This window comes from Pteropus vampyrus, unplaced genomic scaffold (genome assembly GCF_000151845.1).
Source record: "Pteropus vampyrus isolate Shadow unplaced genomic scaffold, Pvam_2.0 Scaffold109, whole genome shotgun sequence".
In the NCBI taxonomy this organism is placed as follows: Eukaryota; Metazoa; Chordata; class Mammalia; order Chiroptera; family Pteropodidae; genus Pteropus; species Pteropus vampyrus.
The window spans coordinates 2,613,573-2,633,424 of NW_011888890.1; the positions used below are offsets into that span (position 1 = coordinate 2,613,573).

The window sequence follows — 19,852 nt, forward strand, 5'->3', positions numbered from 1 at the left end:
ACAATTGTTTAATTCAGACCAACACAGTTTTTTGAGGTTGGGAGAAGTATTTTATCATTGGCATTTTTTTAGAATCACTGGTTTGTGGTGAAAGTAAAAACACGGTTGTACCTGGGGTGCTCTCACTGTCTTTGGTGGCCACTGCTGGACGGTCATGGGGAGTGGTGAGCAGGACAGCATACACAAATATACTCGGAGGAGTGTTTGCAAGCAGGAAGAATTAGGGCCAAAATAAGGGTCTACATTTTTTGTGGAGTTAAATTATGCATGGATATTGCATTTCGCATATTTATGCTTTGTCTCTAGTTCTACGAATATCTTCAGGACACTGTCAGCAAGAGCCATTCGAGGTCCCAAACCCTGTTTTGTGCTTCTCTGTATTGTCCCCCTCCTCTGTCCCACACCCTAGATGTAGCACAGTGCTCGGTTCACTTTTAAGTCCCCTGTAAATGTCTACTGATAGATTTCTCCAATCAGTATCTTCAACAATGTAAAAGCAACTCATCCTCTCTGTGCTATTTGAACTCATGAGTTACACCCTCCTCTTTCCTTCATTACCTGCACTAGTGGGCTTGTTTTTCCATAACGCAGTTATATAAAAAAAACTCTTGATTCTCTGCAACCCTATTTATTAGCTTGGCTTCACTGCGTTTGGCTTCTGCTGCCTCAGAAGACCACCCTAGTGCTAGGAACAAAGAAAGGCAGGAGGTGGAAAGAAGACCCTAAAGATTTTGGTGCTCTGCATCCACCCATGGTCATTCGGATGCAGATTCTTAGCACCCCCTGGAGTGGTGAGGACTCCCTGATATTTTTACAAAGCGGAAGTGACATATATCTACAGAAATGTCCAGGGACCCTGGTGGGAGTGCCTGGGGGAGCCGGAAGATGAAGCTTGGGAAACTTCGCAGGCCCTTGTCTGCCTTTGTCGGGGGAGATTCTGCTCTGTGCGTTGGACCAATTCCTCCTTCCCACTTCTAGATCTCGAAGTTTAGTTCTTCATTAAAAGAAGGTCCACAGAGGGGCTTAAACACAAAACTCCCCATAATGGTGAATACTCAGAATTACTTTCCACCTGATACTGCTTCATTTAATTGGACTAAAGCAGGCTCCCCGGGCTCCGGGCTCCCTTGAAATCCTGCCCAAATTTGCCTGGCTCTGCGTGGGCCTGAGGAAATATGCACAGGTGTGCCGAGGGGCTGTGAGCTGGGCTCCCTTGAACTGTAATGGTTGCTGCATGACTGATTCCCCAACTCCTCCGCCCTCCCGCTAAATCCCAGGACCCTCCCTGCTTATGCAAAGAGCAGGCTCCCCTGTGCCGTCTTATGAAGAAGTGGTAGAGCAATTTCATTTAATATTGCTAGTGCTTCCATTAACCTGAGTATATTGCTCTCCATCCTCAATTTAAGACTCCCTCTTTCTCTTGATTATCGCTGTATTTCAGAGAGCCTGAATGTCCTCCCCAGACCTCTAAGCTAGCCTGGAATATGTTGATGATCAAAACCTACGGTTCCTTGAGATTTATGTCTTTAAAGAAATGCAACCTTCCTGTGCCCCACCCCGAGGCCTTGGAAACCAGCCCGGGGTCACCATTTTGGTCTGAATGGGTCTGTCTTCCTCTAGTGCTCTCTGATGTTCTCTGTATTCACTATCTCCTCTGTTTCCCTCTCTTCCTTCCTTTTCTTCCTTTTTTTCTTTCATCACTCTTTTTGTCGTTGAGATTTGTGGAGAAAGAAAGTGTTTTTGAGCTTCGTTGGAGGTGGATGGACAGAGGTCTGTTATAAACTATTTTGAACCCACTGGTTAATATTTAGATGCGTATGACTCTGTAATTTATTCGTTGATTCAATTATTAATTCGATAAGTATGTATTAAGTGCCTACTATGTGCCAGGCACTCTTGTAGGTACTGAGGATGAATTACCAGCCAAACTGATAAAGGTTCTGCTTTCTGAAGTTTAAATTCTAGCAGAGAGAGATGAATAATAAGCAAATACATTCATAGCAGATGATGATAAATTGCATGAAGAAAAATAAAGCAGGATAAGTGTCTAGACAGTGATGGGGGGCCCGCCCATGAGTGTTCTTGTGTACATAAACACTCCTTTGAATGATATGGGCGCTTCTGCATCTGAATTCTACAGTAAGGATGGTGGTGGAAGTGAGCTAAGAACACCTGTCCAGGGGAGAGTAGAACTGGCAGTGTACCTGAGTCAATGGCCCCTATCCCACTGCTTCCCCTGTCATGGCTTGTAGGAAGCTGAGGCAGGGCCCTCGGGAGCACAACTCCTAGCTTTCCTCTAGAGTGCAGCCCTGAGAGGATGAGGCACAGATATGACTACAGAAAGCGAAATGGTGATACATCCTGCTTCATCCTGTCACTGCCATCAGAACCCCTCGCTCTATCACCAGTGGCTTGCCAAGGCCACTGCTCCCATCCCTTGCATCCTATGGGCAGCCCAGGACTGAATGAAAATTGGCTTTTCAAACCTATGATAGTTGGATTCATAGGCTGCTGTCAGTTTCCTCCTGGACCCTATTGCCTTCAGGGAGTGGTCCACCGCAGCCTGACTGACCTAGGCAAAGAATGGGAACCATGAAGTCGAATGTTCAGAGGAAAGAATAATTCTCTTAGACAAAGAGGCCAAGTCAAGGGAGAGAAGAATCATATGCCTTCCAAGAAGATGGATTTCTAGGCCTCCGTATATAGCTAAAGAAGGGATAGAGGAAAAGCCTTAGAGCTGGTCTGATTTGGATCTTGGCTCCACAAGTCTCTAGCTGTCTGGTTTTGGATAGTTTACTATCCCTCTCTGAGCTATAGTGTCCTTGTTAGTAGAACGGGCTAATCACACCTTATTCGTAATCTTGTTGTGAAGATTAAAAGGAAAACATAAATGGACAATTCCAGGCATGGGGCAAGAGCCTGGCACTGAACTGATGACCATAAATGTCATTTCCTGGAATTTTGCTTAAGCAGATGTCCTTATTTTTTGAAGACTGAGAATTTAGGAGTGAAATATAGTATCTATGGCTTATTTAAAATATTCTCCAAAATATTGTGAAGTAAATAAGGTATCCTTCTTTCTTCCTTGGAGAATCTTTAGCTAGCACAACACTTACCCACATTTATTCAAAATCTACATAATATCATTCATTTTCTTGGTTTTAAAAGCCATCTACTTATCAATAATTCTAAATTTATGTCTCTAAGCCAGACTTCTCTTAAGAGAAACTCCAGACTCAAATATTTAATAGCCAGTCTGACTTCTCAAAGCTAACATGTCCCAAAGGCAATGCTTGATTCCCAGTCCTCAACCCTATCCCAGCAACTTGGTCCCCTGCCCCACCCGAACCCCACCTTTCCCATATCGATAAGTAGCACCACTATTCCCCCAGATGCTTGATAGTCCTGATCCCTCTTCCTTCTTCATTCCCCACAACCAACCCATCAGCACTCCCTGCTGACCCTGAGGACTTCTCAAATCCATGCCCTTTCCACCATCTCCACTGCCACCCTTACCTGGACCACAACAGCCCATGAATTAATCTCCCTGCTCCTTGTAATCCATTCTCCTGTGTAGCCAGCATGATCTTTTAAAAGCATAAACCAAATCACACCACCCACCTGCTTAAAACTATGAGTAACTTTCCTTGTGCTTACAGTTAAATCCAAACGCCTCCCCTCCGCCAGGCGTGATTCCCATCTCCTCTTCCACCTTCTCCCTCCTCTCCTTCTCCATTTCCTCTCTTTCTCGCTGGGCTCCAACCATACTGGGCTCGTTCCCATTTCTCCAACAAGCCAATTCCTTTGCCTTCTGGGCTCTGCATTAGGATGTTTCCTCTAGCTTGAATTCTCTCTCCCTTCCCCTACGCTCATCCAGTTTCTTTTCATCCTTCAGCTCTCGACTTAAATTTTATTCTTTGAGTACCCTTCTATGACACCTTAAATCTCAGCTAAACCCCTCTGCTGTTCTCTCTCATAGCACACTGATCTGTTAACCTTCAGAGGGGAAGGATCTATTTACCAATGTGTATTCTGTGTCTGACACAGAGCTCCTTCAGTATTTGGTCCATAAATGAATGAACCAATTAAAATTTCTACTACCCGTATTTTAAATCCGCATCTCTGAGCCCCACACCTTGATTATCAGCCATAGGTATCAAGCCATCCCTTCTGCTAGCCCCACTATGGCCACAGAGCCCCGTCTTGTGAAGCCCTCATACTTCTTATTTCTGCCCATCACTCTGCACCTGCCTCCCAGCAGCTCCACCAGCATTCCAGTGCCCTTCAAAGGCAGGTTGGCTGATCTGGTGGATGAACGGTACCTTTGCTCCATAACGCTGTTCTGCACATGTGTACGTGTGTTAATCATTGCATTTTGTATGCAATCTTTTATTTCTTTTGTAGCAACTGCTGCCTCTAGGTTGCCCATCTAACAACTCCTGCAAAAGGGGACTGTGCAAATGTTAACAGCAGATTACAGGCCATCCCTTACTCATGTTGGACCCCATTAGAGCCCTTCTTCTTGCACTTTTTGAGGTGGTTTCCTGCCATTGCCAAGGTCAGCACTGGACCAGCCTTGAACATGGAAGCCTCTCCCATCCCAGGGTGACTCTGGCTTTCCTATCAAACTCTGCACTAATGAGAAGTGAATGCTGCAATCGCAGGGCATACTCCGAGGTCGCAATTACGTAAGGATTATTAATGAAGCAACAATGTCAAAATTGTGTGAAATCAAACTCAGATTTAAGTACTTAAAATAAACAGATATAAAGTAACAGATGTCCCGTTTTGTTCTCAGATGATTTCATCCCTTGTTAAAAATAAATGTCTGGCTTGAAAGGAAAAAAAAAATAAAAGAGAACTTTACTTCCATGTTAAAAATTAATTGAATCCAGAGGTTAGTAAAGCAACTAAGTGGTGTGGGGTTGTTTTTTTTTTTCTTAAGGCAAAGACATATTTGTGTTGATTTTTATTTCAGCGAGTAATAAATTCATTGCATAACGCCAACTTTGACAGACCAAACTCACATCCTTTGAAACCCAAAAGGAAAATTTCTTCATAGTTATTATGGAGATAAGAATGGGGCCCAGTGTATCCATCTGAGGAGAATTTCGTTCCATGCTAATCCTCAAAGGATGCAACAGCGGCGTCTTCGAAAATCACACGAGCCTTGATTGCCATTTTTGCAGCCATCAGCATCCCACTGAGGTGTTCTTGCCTTGGAATTTCAGCGTGGAATTCCCAGAGAAGACTCCTACTGAAATTAGTAATGGGAAAGGCAAATTAGGTCATCTTGTCCGTCCGCCTGCCGGCTTCCTACACTGTGGTTAATTTTCTCCTCCTTTGATCAGATACATTTTAAATGTTTCAAAAGATGGAAATCACACCAGTTGTCTCCCTCAAGAGTCCCACTATCCTGCTTAAGTTACGGGACTCCACTTTCTGCCTGCGAGACTCTGTGGGAATTTTTCCAAGAGCGGAAGTTTGTTTGCGGGCGGTGAGGGGGTTGGGGAGTGCTGTCTTTACTCCCCGAATGTCTCCTTGTTGTTCTGGTATGGCCCAATTCGAAGGGATTAGGAATCCAAAGGAATGTTCGTCTGTCCAAAATCACAAAATGGCCCCAGGAACATTCAAAGAAAATAATTTATTTGTAGAATCTGAGTACAAACACAAGGGGATTGATACTGTGCCCTTGAATAAAAGATGGAGCTGCTTATATCCCTGACGCTGGCTCTCTGTGCAAAAGCATTACACGTAACAACGTTTAGTAGAGGGGGATAAATAAACCAGATAAGAAACCACATGTTTCCAGGCAGAAGATACATGTGTTTCTAAGCTGTTAGTCACCTCGAAAAGTAAAAATACTTTGTATTTTTGAATAAATTAAAATTTAATTGCCCTATATCAAATCTCCATCTTTGAACCCCACACCTGATTTAAAAAAAAAAAAAGTTAGATTAGCAATGAAGAGTAAAGGGCGGGATATTGGTGATGATTGCACGACATTGTCAGTGCACTTAATGGCACTGAACTGTACGCTTAAAAATGGTTGAAATTCTTTTCTTTTCTTTTTTTTTTTTAAGTAAAAAGATGAAACCATTCTCTGTGTGTCAGAGGGAAGCAGAGGGACACTTTATAGAATGGAATGAGTGGCAGAAGGGTGGCATCTTCCACCTGACTTTGAAGCACACCCCCTAATTGTAGGAGATAAGAAATGGAGTGATGAAGTACACAATGGGCAGAGCATCAGAGACCTGGGTGCTTGGTCTGGCTTTGCTCAGTGCCACCCCTTCACTGCTCTGCATTTCACTCTGCACTTTCTGCATAGACAAAGCTTGGGACACAGTGTCCTCTGAAGTCTCTCCGGCCCCAGCATGTGCCCATTTTGTGGAGACACTGCTACTGCCAACTCCCCATCCTACTCACTAACAGAACCTGCATTTTGGCTTTACATGTCACCCTGCCCAACTATTAGAGGTAAGTAAAAACCAAACCTCACTTCCTAGCCTCCCTTGTACCTGGGGACTGGCCATGTGACTCAGCTCTGACCAACGGGATGTAGGCAGAGTCCCTGGAGGGGCAGCCCCTTGGCCTCTGTGCCCCTCCATCTTCCACTTTTTTTCCTTTTGCTCCTTCATAGTTGTGATGCCTAAAGGAGCAGCAGCTATCTTGCAACAGTGGTGATGACGCAGAGAAGAGGCTTAGCCTGTGGTGATATAACCAAGCTGCTATACAAGCCCTGGACAGACAAATCAACACTGTGTGTGTATGCACATGTACACGCACGTGCATGCGCGCACACAGACACACAGACACAGACACACACACACACACACACACACACACACACACACACACACTCCTGGAACAAATAAATGCCTTTACTTGTTTAAGCCACCATAGTATGGCTTTCTGTTACAGCCAGACACAATCTTAACTCATATAAATTCTATGTCATATCATTTGAAGTTCCACATTATTCACTTCTCTGAATGAAGTGCAGAAGGCCGGTGTTAAAATACAAATACTCTTTGGGAAGAGAACATTCTAAGTTATAACAAGCCCCTGGCATCTCAGTTCAAGTGGGTTCTTCCAAATAGCTATCCAGTTCATAGCAGGGGCCTGACAGAATAGGCTAAGGGATAGATGGGTTTTGACAAGAGGGAGGGTGCTCTGTCCCTGCTGGGGCTGGGGGCTGGGGCTCCCAAGGAAGGTGAGCAGTGATTGTTTGAAAAAAATTGGAGAATGGTTGAGAAGGATGTGGAAAAGTCCAAATTTCTCCTTGAATTTGTCTCTTGTGGAGGAAATGTCAACCCTGAACACACCTGAAGGCTTTGGGGGTCCACAGAAACCACTCTCAGGCATTTAGAAGGGAGATGGGAGAGTTTCCTAAAATTTACCCTGAGACTTCAGACTTTAACTTGAAGGTATCTCTGGTGACAGTTTCCTTGCCTGGGCACGTGCTTCCCTCCCCCATCACCACTCCTTTATATCTCATCCCTCTTTCAAGAGCCTGCTCAAAACCCAGAGCCTGTGTGGTCCCTTCAGTTCCCCAGGACCCCGACAGCATGTCTGTGCTGGCTTCACAGCCCTTCCCTCCTAGTTTGGATGTGCAGTCACCTCAGCCCCTCTGGTTGAATGTCCCCTGGGGCTGACCTGGCCTTTATTTGTCTCGGTATCTCCTGCAGCACCTCATGCCTCATGGCCGTTTTCTGAGCTAACATTTACTGAGTGCTCACGGTAAGCCAGGCACCATTCTAAGCTATTTATGGGAGCTCAGTCCTTCAATCCTCAGTCCTCTGGTTCATCTCCTCGCCCAGCCAGGGGCCAGAGCCCTCACAGTTGTCTTGACAAAGCAGGGCCCCGTCCACTATGTGATAACTCTGGGCCTGTTCATTCTACTCCCTGCTCTTCCCTCAGATCCTCACTCGAGGTGACCCTCTTGCTTCTCCTGCCAACAATGCCGTGCTCTTAGCTACTTCCGCTGTTAAAAGATGTACCAGTCCCTATAAAGTTTTTAATGAAGGAAATGACTTCGTCAAGAGGCAAGAAAACAAAGGTCCTGGAGAAGGAGCCCACTGGAATCGGCCCCGTGCAGCACAGGGGAAGAAGGCCCATCTCTGAGCAACCACACGATCTCGATGACGTAATCCAAAGCGGGAAGCAGAGTTGCTCTTGAGGACAGAGTTAAACACACAGATTTAGTCATCAGACAGACCTAGTTTATGTCTCTGCTCTGCTATCGCCTCACTGTATGACCTTGGGCAACTCACTTAGTGTCCCTTAGCCTATCTGCAAAATAGGACTGTAGGTTTAATAGCTCACATCTCATAGGTTTCTCTGAGAATATGATGAGAAGATTCAATTACAAATGTTTTTAGAAAGGCTATTGGAGCAAGCCTAGGAGAGCGATGTTACCCAGAGAGATCAGTAACTGCAGGAAGAACCTACCCTCTGGGATGGGAGGAATAAAAAAGGGGTGGGATTACCCATAGCTCACAAGCTCTGTCTCATGAGGCTGCTGCCCCTTCTGTTGGAGCCACCACCATGGCCATGATGAGGTAGCCAGGAGCTCCTGCCCTTGCTGAGGCTGCAGCTGCAGGAGCCTGGAAGCCCAACAAGCCCGTGGGTACTGCCACTTACAATGTCCTGCCATCGTCTTCCATTGCCTGCTGCTGCCACCTGGACCAGACAATTAATTAGTTAAAATGTGACATAATGGCTTCTTCTTTTTCCTATTTCTTAGCGTTCTGTGAGTGCTTCCCAATGACAGAACTAACCAAAGCTGACAAAGAAGTCTGGGAAATGTAGTTTTTAGGCTTCCAGCCACTGCATACAGAGAAGAAAATAGAAGAGTGAATGTAGAGCTAAGAACAGACTAAGAAATAACCAACACAAACAGCACAATTCAAGCACTTGATTTTGTTAACTATCATCATCACTACCATAACCACCACCATCATCATCATCCTCGTTACTATTATTTCTGCAATGGACAAATAGTAGGACCTCAATCAAATTATTTCACCTCTCCAGGCTTTAATTTCTTTATCTTTAAAATGAAAGAGTTGAACTGGATGTGTACTGATTCCCTCCCAACAAACCATTTTCTTCTTTCTTTCATTTGTTCAATCAGCGAACATTTGATGAGCACCCAGTATGAGCCAGGCACTGAGCAGGCAACCATGGATGTAAAATCAGCAAGATCAGGTTTGTGTAAAGGTCACTGTCTAGTGACAGAGGCAAACAAATTAATAATCATGCTATTTAGTAATCTCGAGCTCATCCACCTAGTTAGGAGCAAAGCAAACTGACTCCCAGTCCAGTGCCCTTTCCTGTTTATCCCCTTACCTCCCAACTGTCCTAACAAATGCTACAGTCAGAGAAAACTCTTCTTCTGCCTCTGGGTGTTCACATAACCGATAGCCCCTTTCACCAATAAGCTCCACTTCCCATTGTCCATATCTACCCCCTCCTCCTTCTGGGCCCCAATATTTATCAACTTGTCAGTGGTGTAGCAGGGAGACGAGCTGCAGAGTGTGTCATCAGCCTGGGGCCCTGGTCAGCATCTGCCGAGCAATCAGAGTAATAAGGAGTGTAGAAGTATGAATGCTCTGGGTCTCCATGATTTCCCTGTTTGCCCAATCCGTCACTCTGCTACCCATGGATTTCCCACTACTGCCCATGACCCTAATGTGGCATGGGAGACCCTGCGTATTCCAGCTCTTATTCCTGCTTGCTTCGAATGCATTTCAAATATTGCCGTGGAAACATCAATTCCACAAGCCAAGAAGACCCCCGTTTCCCAGAAGCTACTTTTATAAACTTTAGAATATAGATGAGCCTGGCCCAATCACGTGCTACATCTGGACCCAGCGGATTTGCAGCACACCTGCATTGGAGGTAAATCGATTGGTGCTTCTTAATCCTGGCTACTACCGGGCAGGTTCTCTCCTACTCATTGAAGCTTAGTAGCAACATGCCCTTCACTGTAAAGAGAATTTTTTGTCCTCTCACTTGGGACTAAAGGTCAAAGTTTAAATCTATATTTAATGCCATTTTCTGAAAACTGGATTTGTGATTCCCTTTATGTTGGTATTACATATCTTAAGGGATTTCTGGGGGAGAAATCTGGGAAGCCCAGTTTCTGAGAATGACCTTTACTTTAAATGTGTAAATAGGATGGAGCTTGTGTTTCTGCTTTTTAAACCTTCTAATTGTGCTTCCAAAGACAGTTCTGGAAAGCATGGGCTGCACTGAGTGGTTACACAGAAGCCACTTTGAAAAGAAGAGACTTTGATTTTTGTCTTACCCAGATGAAAGGCCGAAGGTTAATGGCTCCTGCTCAGTTGGCCTGCTAGGGACAGTTTCTTTTGAAGCTTTGTACCTTGAGCTACAGTGATCCCGCATTAGAATATGCAAATAGTACGGCCTTTAACTGCCTCGGAAAAGGGAAAGTTCAAATTTACTTAATTCTATTTTCCCTCTGAATTTTATAAAACATTATTGAAGTGGTATCAGAATATCATTCAGAATGTCAGTTTAGAATATTTCAAATATTTACCAAAAGGTTTTTTAAACGGCAGCTTCCACAATCTGAATGTGGCACTAAAGACAGATAGAAAATTGACTTTCCTTGCACTTCATAAGCTCAAACTTGCATATTTAAAAGACAGCCATAGGGATTTCTCAGTTTGCTAAGTGTCTCCAGGCATGGTCAGATAGATTAGATAGGTAGGTAGGTAGGTAGGTAGGTAGGTAGGTAGATAGATAGATAGATAGATGGATGATAGATTATAGATAGTAATAATTGCAATATTTAATAAATATGTTATGATAAGCTATTTTCAAAAAAACAGATTGATCCTCATTTTATTATCACATTATCCCCAACACTCAGACTCCTAAAATTTGGCATCTGTTATTTCAAAACAAGATATGATTTAACCTCTATGGATGCATTAAAAGAAGGGTGACTTTGGAATTAGATATTTTATTACTCAACAGTATAATAAAATCTGGCCCTGGGAAGTTCGCTCTCTGGGTCCCACTCCTCCCTATCACTCCTACAGCTAACGTAAGACCCTGCAACTTGCCAACCCCCTCTCCAGAGGTTTACTCTCTACAAAAGATCCATTCATGATAACCTAAGACGGGGTTGCCCTTCCACGGATGAGGAAACTGAGGCCCAGGAAAGGGCATAATTTGTCCATATTCAATTCAAAAGTGTCAGGACCAGCTTTCAACCCCAGGTTTGTCTGACCCAGACCCCATACCTTCCCCTTGAAAATGAAGTTCAGAAATGAAGTTCAATGGGCTCTCTCCTTTGCAGGGGAGGGGGGGCGGAGATTCTTTAAAAAAAAAGAGAGCCATTTCTTATAGCATTTAGTTTTTTTACTTTCATCCACACCTGTCCATTAGATGCCTCCTCCCAGCCCCCTGACTCCTTCATCAGAAACCAAACTCACAAATAGGTTGTGGCAGATTTGGGCTGGTGTTTCAGCCACTTTAATGACCAGACCAGGTCTCTTTGCAGTCGGCACTAGGCTGGCCAGATGGACCAAAGCTGTACCTGCCTGGGGCAAATTTGTTCATAGTTCATAGCCACAGTGAACTTCAGTTTTCAGAGAGGCATCAAAATACGCACTTTATGATTGCCCCAAACTTTCCTCTGCCTTCCATAGACATTTATGCCTTAACCATGACACTCCTGCCAGCAACTCCCAGCCCCCAAATATTTCAGCAGTGCTTCTGCCTCTGCCCCTTCATCATTTTTCCGCTTTCCTCATTCTTGCAAATTGGGCTCCTCCCACTGTCTCCCCACCTTTGTCTCTTTGCCCCCAAAAAGATGTCAGTGAAACCACCGTTGACCTTTGCCTTTCCAGGATAGCCACTCTCCTCCGCCCAGCATCCTTTATTTAACTGCAGCTGCCTTAGGCAAAGCTGATTAAACTGGCCTCCTCCACTGCCACGCTTCTTCCATGGGGCTTTGTGCTACCTCTGGCTTTCTTCTTACTTCTTCTGTGATCTTTTACCTTCTGTTCTCCAAGCTCCCTTCAATTCTCCCTCTGCACTTTGTTTCTATCTGACCTCCTCTATTCCTTCACTTTTAACTGTAGCCGACTCCAGGGAACGTCTAAAAAAAAAAAACCCTGAACACACTATCTTCCCTCTATTCACTACCATATCTCCCCCAGCTCCTCCTTTCTCTTTTAAAGCAAGTTGCCACCATGTCAAACTAAAATCCAGTTTTATTGTCTTTGCCTGGGGCTGTTTTCTCTCTAGTTTTCAACTCCTAATATCCAAGCCTAAGGTACTCATATGTTTTCTCATATTGAGACCCTCTCTTCCTTTTCCCTAAGATCTCCAGAAGTCATTCTTCCACTGCCCTCTCACCAGAAATGTCTTAATTCAGGGTCTGTGTCTCTTACACCTTGGCTAATGAAATTCTTGACTTTTCCAAGAGAAAAACCAAGACTGTCACCTTTGGGGCAATCTTGGATGGCATATGTAGTTGCAAAACTCATGAGAAATGCTTTATTCTTTGCAGGCATTTAATAAATATGGAGGGGGTATAGAAATAGTTGAGAGCAAGGTTTCAGCTCTCAAGCAGACAAACTGTTCAATTCCTGTCTAGATCCCTTACAACTTCTGGGACCCCAGGAAGTGACTAAATGTCTATGAGTCTCATTGCCTCTTCTATAAAATTGAGTTTGTTGTAAGAATTAAGTGAAATAATGTGCACGAAGGTTTAGCCACAAGTCTAATACAAAATATTGTTCAAAAATATTAGTCGTTATTAAAGAGTATTCAAAGAACTAACTTCATGGTGCAGGATCGTGGCTTCTTACAACTTAACTTCTAACTCTATTTTTTTTTTTTAAATCTCTGCTTATTTCTAGTTTAATTGACCTAAAGCGATTCCTGTTGCTTCCTATGGCAATTTCTAGTTCTTGACTATGATGCACATTTTGGGCATGAAGCCTCCTAGCTTTGTCTAAAAATCTCTAAATTCACCTCTTTACTCTCTACTGGCTCCCATTATCTGAGAACTTTGAGGTACCTAGAGGTCACCTTAGTGTAGTGTATGCCTTAGGAAAGGATTATTTCTGATACGCGTTGTCCCCAACCCAGTTCTATGCGTTATATATCACTTAACAGCAGTCAGTCACAAGAAAGGCTTGGGCACAATTCTTCCACAGGAAAAGTTGTACTCTTTTAATTAAATTGGCCAGTAAACTCAATAAGCATTAAAGTCCAAATTTTAAAGAAGGATCAATTCAAAGAAACTGGGAATGCAGTATAGCCGTATAGGGAACAAGCTACCATTGCGATTGAGACAAAATGGCTACATCTGAATTCTATCAGCCTACTTTAAGGCACTTCCTAGGAAGCTGCCTTGACCGAAGTTCCAAGAAGTCAGCACTTCACTACCTTCTCAGCAAATGGTAATTTTTTTCATTAGCCCCGTAAAGTGAAAGCCTAAAGCTAAAGTGTTAGCAATTGGTCCCACAAGAAGAAAAGGGAGCCCAGCGTCGCTGCCAAAGTCAAGAACTGGACACCAGAATGTTCAGAGCCTTGGTTCTAGTACATGGCTAATTCTACAGGAAGGCACTTCGTTTCCTTTCCCTCAACTTCTGCATCTATAAAAGAGGAATGAGTGGCACCCTAGAATGACCAGAGATTAACAAGCAGGAACAGGCATTAATGAGGTGGCGTATGAAATATTTGGTGAGATTCTTGGATAAAGAATTATCAAGGATTACATACTTGCTTTCCACTTCCAGATTTTATTAATCTGTTAAGTTGGTGCATACTAAAAATTAAAGGATAGCAAGAAGTCCAAATTTTACTTTACAAAAAGGGCCTCGAGTATTGCTAGTTTAGTAACGTACCTCTGTACTTCCGGCTTCATCCTAGTTTGCTTTTCCAGATCAGGCACTAACTTCAGTGTGTAATGGTGGCCGGGCCTGCAGTCTTAGGGTCACACCATACCCCTCCTCCCCGAGCTTTGTGCTATGGGCTCCAATCTTATTTCACAATCAAAGATCACAAGCTGTCTTTTTTCTGCTAAGTCTCAAATATGCCCTGATGTTAACCCTTTAGAGATTACAAAAGTGTCATTTTTTTAAATGCTGTTTCGCTCTTTCTATAATTATGTCATCTAAGTTGCAAGAATATACACTTTTCCTCCACAAGACTCCATAAAATTTTTCTTTGAATGAGGGATTTAGATGCTTCTGTAAATACGTTGGTTGGTTTTTTCCCTTAATTGAACTGTTTGTGAAGAAAGTTGGATGGTGTCTGTCCTGCCATCAGATGGCCTTATCCAATGAGTCATCTCATAGGGACAGCTCTTCCCAAACATCCTCCCACACTTCACCCACTCCCTCTGAAAAAATGAAAGGACGTGTTCTACTCTTTGGAGGATGAAAAAGATTCAAACCACCACTTTCACTCAGAGAAGACACCTGGCTTCCCGAATCTCATCCTTATTCTCCTTAGTTCATCTTTGTCTTGTTTCTGAAAAGAGACAACTCGGAACATGTGTGAGTTGTTCTCCAGGGAGTAGCATGCTGTCGCTAGTAAAACCAAGGGGGGAAGCCAGACAGGGCCATGCACACGGACCCCCTTTGCCAGTAGTCAGATTGGAATGTCTAAGGAAAAAGATTCTGGCAGCTGATTTAATTTCACAATCCCACAACTCCTCTGGGCTATGAGTCACCCGCCCCCTGTGAGCCCACAACTCTTTGATGCAACTCTTCTCATAGCACTGGTCACATTGTGGACGTGCCTGCCTAGCCCACTCCTCTCTGGGCAGATGGGACTACATTTTCTTTGTGTCCGTCTGTGCCTAGCACTGTGCCTGACACTGGAAGCCCTTGCTAATTATCTGTCAGATGAATGAATACAGATAAAATTTCGTTTGACAATTAACCTGCTTCGAAGGATGGAGAGCTCTGTTTCTAGAAACTGTATTGAAGTAATTGGTTCAGAGATTAAATTACTCAAGTGTTTACTGGACAAATGAGTGAGTGACTTTCTTGGCACACTTCATAACAAGTGACACATCTTTGACCAGTCACAAAGAATGTGAGTTTTCCCATCGAGTATTTACCGAAAACCCATCTACATGCCCAGGACTGTTGCAGTACCAGGGAAGGGCCACAGGGAAAGGGAGGCATAATAGAAGGGTGAGATTGGGCCCTGTCCTCAAGCATCTTAATCCTAATGAGGAGGAGCAGATGCAGAAAGCCCTTTGCTGAACCCTTGGACACTCCGAGCTGGCCCCAGAACCGTGGACGAATTTCCTGGTGTTTAGACGTGGCTCATCCAGACAGATTGGTTTCAGTCACAGTGTCTCAAGACCACAACATGTCACAATGGGCTATGGTCACATCACTAAAACATCCAGACATGCGTTCAACCATCATGCAGCCAAACCAGTGTCTGTGGGGAGATGAGTGGTTCCAGTACAATCACAAGTCTGAGAGCAGAAAAGGCAAGTGGAGAACTTCAGTGAACATACCTACTGGAAAAGAGATGGTCATGTGCCAGCCTTTTCCAGCAGAGCTGTTGCCTCTGCCTCATGTCTGCCTAGATTTTCTAACCGTCTCTTGTTAAGGAGAGTGTGGCTAACACATTTTTTTTTGATAACTCAACACCTATTTCCGACCCCCTTTTCTTTCACATCCCTCTGCTACAGCAGCTGGAAAAGTTAACTATGATTTTTCCCAGCCTGCCTTGTGAGGAAGGGCGGTCATTTGATCTCTCTGGCCAGGGAGATGGAAACTTAAGTCTGCTACGGGCTTCTGGGAATGCTTCTGCTCCCCTAATACCACTTCTACGCAAACCCCCTTCCTGTCTTTAATACAGACGTGATGCCTCATGTTGGTCAATGTCCTTGTGAACATGAGAGAACATTCAAGATAAAAACAGCAACATCAGTTCTGGAATCAATGAGCTGCCAAAGCAACTTTTGGACTTCTTGCTACTTGAGAAAAATTCAGTTTTGTTTAAGCCATGGTTAGGTTTTCTGTTAACTTGCAGCTAAACATATTCCTAACTGGATTTGAGAGTTAAAATTTTCTTTACAGGAGGAGTGATTGGAAAAATGGTAAATATGAACATGTAGGAAAGAGGAAAATGGTAGCAGAGAATCTGATATCCTGGAACCCGTGAAGGCATTTGTGGACGAAGACCCCATTCTGGCTGGCTGTGGATCTCCGAGTGGGCCCTTTCCTTGTTTCACAAATAACACAGCATGAAACCTTTTAAAATAAATCGTGTTTTTAACAATAAAACCTCAATTAGTCAACTAAGTATCCTCTGGTATCTATCTAATTAGAACTCTCTAGTAACTGGACAAGTGCACGTCATTGATGACTAATACTTGGACTGATGCTTTAAAGTACTAGAAAGCACTTTCACATACATCATCTGGTATGCTTGCCATAACCTTCTTCAGCTACATGGATATATAGATGGGCAGAGAAATGCCTACCTGGTTTTAGAAGGGCGATTCTTGAATCCCCCAGGACATAGACCTATTAGCTTTTAAGTCATCATATGTTAAATATACACAGATTTTATGTTTTTAATAAACTTGCAGTCATTCACTATACTGTGCTGATTTGTAGCAGCATTACTCATAATAGACAAAAAGTGGATACGACCCTAAGGTCCATAAACTAATGGTTGGATAGAAAATTGTAGTATATTCATACAATGGGATATTATTTGGACATAAAAAGTGTTTAAGTACTGATACATACTGCCACATGAATGAACTTTGAAAACATCATGCTATTGAAAACAAAACAAAACAAAACAAAACCAAAACACGAAAGACTACATAGTGTATGACTCCATTTGGTGTATTTTTTAAATTCTATTTATATGAAATGTCCATAAAGACAGAAGGTAGATTAATGGTTACCAGGGACTGGGCAGAGAAGAGAATGGGAAATAATGTTCATGGATATAGGGTTTCTTATGGGGGTGGTAAAAGTGTTCTAAAATTATAGTGGTGATAGTCGTACAACTCTGTGACTATACTAAAAACCACTAAATTGTACACTTTAAAAGGGTGAATTTTATGGGATATAAATTATATCTCAATAAAGCTGTCATTGTGTGTATGTGTGTGTGTATATATATGTGTGTGTGTGTATGTATGTGTGTGTGTGTATACGTGTGTGTGTGTGTGTGTGTGTGTGTATTATCATGGTTAAGAGCTCAAAATCTGGAGCCCATCTTCTTGGGTTTGAATCCCAACTCTGCCACATACTGGCTGTGTAGTTTTGGCCAAGTTACTTAACTTCTATGTGCCTCAGTTTCTTCATTTGTAAAGAAGGCATAAGAAGACTCCCTATCTCGTAGGACTGTTGGGAGGATTAAATTAATTAAACTATGTAAAAGTGCTTATAATTATGCCTCACACCTAAGGAGCACTGTGGAAGAGTAGTTTTGTTTTTATTCAAACCCGAACTTCTTATTTGACACCAGGACCATTATTTTATACCAAGTGGTGGATAAATCTGATTGAATAATAGATAATTTTTTGAGTGTAGATTTTGTTGCTCTTTCTTCATCCATTTCCTACCTAAATAGTTTATGGGCTTGGTTGCTTGTCGATACAAAGGTAGTAATTTGGAGCACAAATAAGTATCTGTCAAGTCTCACCAGCTGGAGACCACACACACACACACACACACACACACACACACACACGTGCATTAGTAACTGGATTAGAGAGTTAAAATTTTCTTTTTATTTATAGAGGGAGTGATTGAAAAAATGGCAAAAGTGCACAGGTAGGAAACAGGCAAATGGTGGCAGAGAACCTGGTATCTCTGGGACCTATGATTTTGAACACCATATATGCTCAAGTAGTAAATTTCGAAGTGTCACTCCTTTTACATTTGGGTATCCAACAGGGAGCTGGCATGAGCCTATAGTGTGCCCACATTTCCTTCCCCTCCTGCCCTAGCTCCTCTAAAGCTGCCCAGAAGAACGCTGCTGTCGCTGGGACAGTGAGCATCCCCAGCATACCTACCCAGGTGGCCGTCTCCAAAGTGCCCAGAGCAAAGCAGTGGACCTGTGCAGAAGAGAGGAGAACAGAGACAGCCCCAGCCACTGTCGCCTGGGCCTCAAAGCAGCAGGTCCATGCCCAGAGTCTGACAGACACTCTCAGGAGAATAGTGCTCTCCTGCTCTGGCTCTCGCATCACTAGTCGTGGGTTCAAACCTTGCCCACCTGACCAGACTCGAAATAGTTGTTCCTGCCATTCGAGCCAACATCTTCCTTTCTCTCCTGCCTTTTCCCCCTATTAGTTGCCCCCAAAAATAAATAAGTAAGTTCCCAATGCAACTAAGAGTCACAAATATATATGAGCAGGGAGTGAAGACTGTGCCTGTGTACATTAGCAGCACCTGGACCCAGCTTGGCCAGCAAAATGCTCTATCCTGATACTGAGAGGACTCTGCTACCTTAACACTTCACGAGAGTGCACTGCAGTAGGACAGTCTTTTAAAGGGTCAAGCAACACAGATTCATTCAATACATAGTTATTGATCACTTACTAGGTGCCTGGCATTGGGCTAGTGCCGGGGGCATCTTAATGAATAAATATAGAATCTGGCCGGAACCACAATTTCCAATGAGGTGAAACACGAATGAATTTGAACATGTTTTTTTTTTTTTTTTCCCAGTGAAACATCAATGATGTGCTATCACATTTGGATGAGTAAGACACATTCCCAGCCTGGACCCTCCAAGTCCCTCCATAGAGAATAGAAAGATAAACATTCTTTTATTTGCAGTTGACATGGTTTTATTTTCATTAACTAGGAGTGGCCTTAATAGACAACAGGCCCTGCTTTGCAATTACTGCCAGAAAGAAGAGCTACAGAACATCTTTTCTGAAACCATATCTCTGAACATTTAACCCACTCAGAGTTCACAGTCCTATACGCAAGTAGCTTTTATGTCTATAACATAACTAGACATATTTGATACCATCCAAACCTCCAGGATAGCACTTTAAACCTAGTTCCCAGGTGGTCATACTAAACTATTCCTCTAGGATAAAGAGAAACTCTCTCAGGACATGCTGTGTAGTTTGTCTAAAAAAAAAACAGAATAAAACATTTTGAGAAGAATTTCAGCATGAGACATTTGAACAAAAATAGAAATGTCTAATTAACCCTGTGTTAACCAGAATATCCTTTACCTCTTAAGAATTTACCTCGACTTCCAATCTATCTCAGTTCTAGTTTCTTCTTTACCAGTCCCTTTTTACTTTTAATGTCAGTGTCCAGTTCTATGGAAAATATTTTCTTTAAGGAAATAATAAACACAGGCATTATGCTGGATTTTTGCATTTTATTTACTAAACTGGGCAAAACAGCTTTGAATTGCTAGCTCTAAGAATACTGATTAATGAAAGTTTTATTAGATTTTCAAAGATCTGTAGTCACCTACCCAAATAATTGCCTAGCAAATCCTTGGGGTGCAGCTTCAGTGTTTGAGTGGTGCATACTTCCATGCCGAGGTATACACCCCAAAGAATTGAAAACAGGAGCTCCAACAGATATTTGCATGCAATCACATGACTCAACATCACTAATCATCAAGAAAATGCAAATCAAAACCACAGCGAGATACCACCTTGCACCCTTTAGGATGGCTACTACTGGAAAAAAAAAAGAAAGAAAGAAAATAATAAGTGTTGGTGAGCATGTAGAGAAATTGGAATCCTTGTGCACAGCTGGTAGGAATGTAAAATAGTATAATCATTATGGAAAACAGTTCCTTAAAACAAGAAAGCAGTTCCTTAAAAAATTAGAAA

The 19,852-nt window shown here is 43.0% G+C and overlaps 1 long non-coding RNA gene across 1 annotated transcript; it reads right to left on the reverse strand.

Annotated features, from left to right (window-relative positions):
* Nucleotides 1-4,954: 4,954 nt before the first annotated feature.
* On the reverse strand, nucleotides 4,955-14,008 carry LOC111743221. The gene is made up of 2 exons (XR_002781607.1): nucleotides 13,896-14,008; nucleotides 4,955-5,257 (listed from the first exon to the last, which is right to left on the reverse strand). It is a non-coding gene; the product is annotated as an uncharacterized LOC111743221 (long non-coding RNA).
* Nucleotides 14,009-19,852: the final 5,844 nt, after the last annotated feature.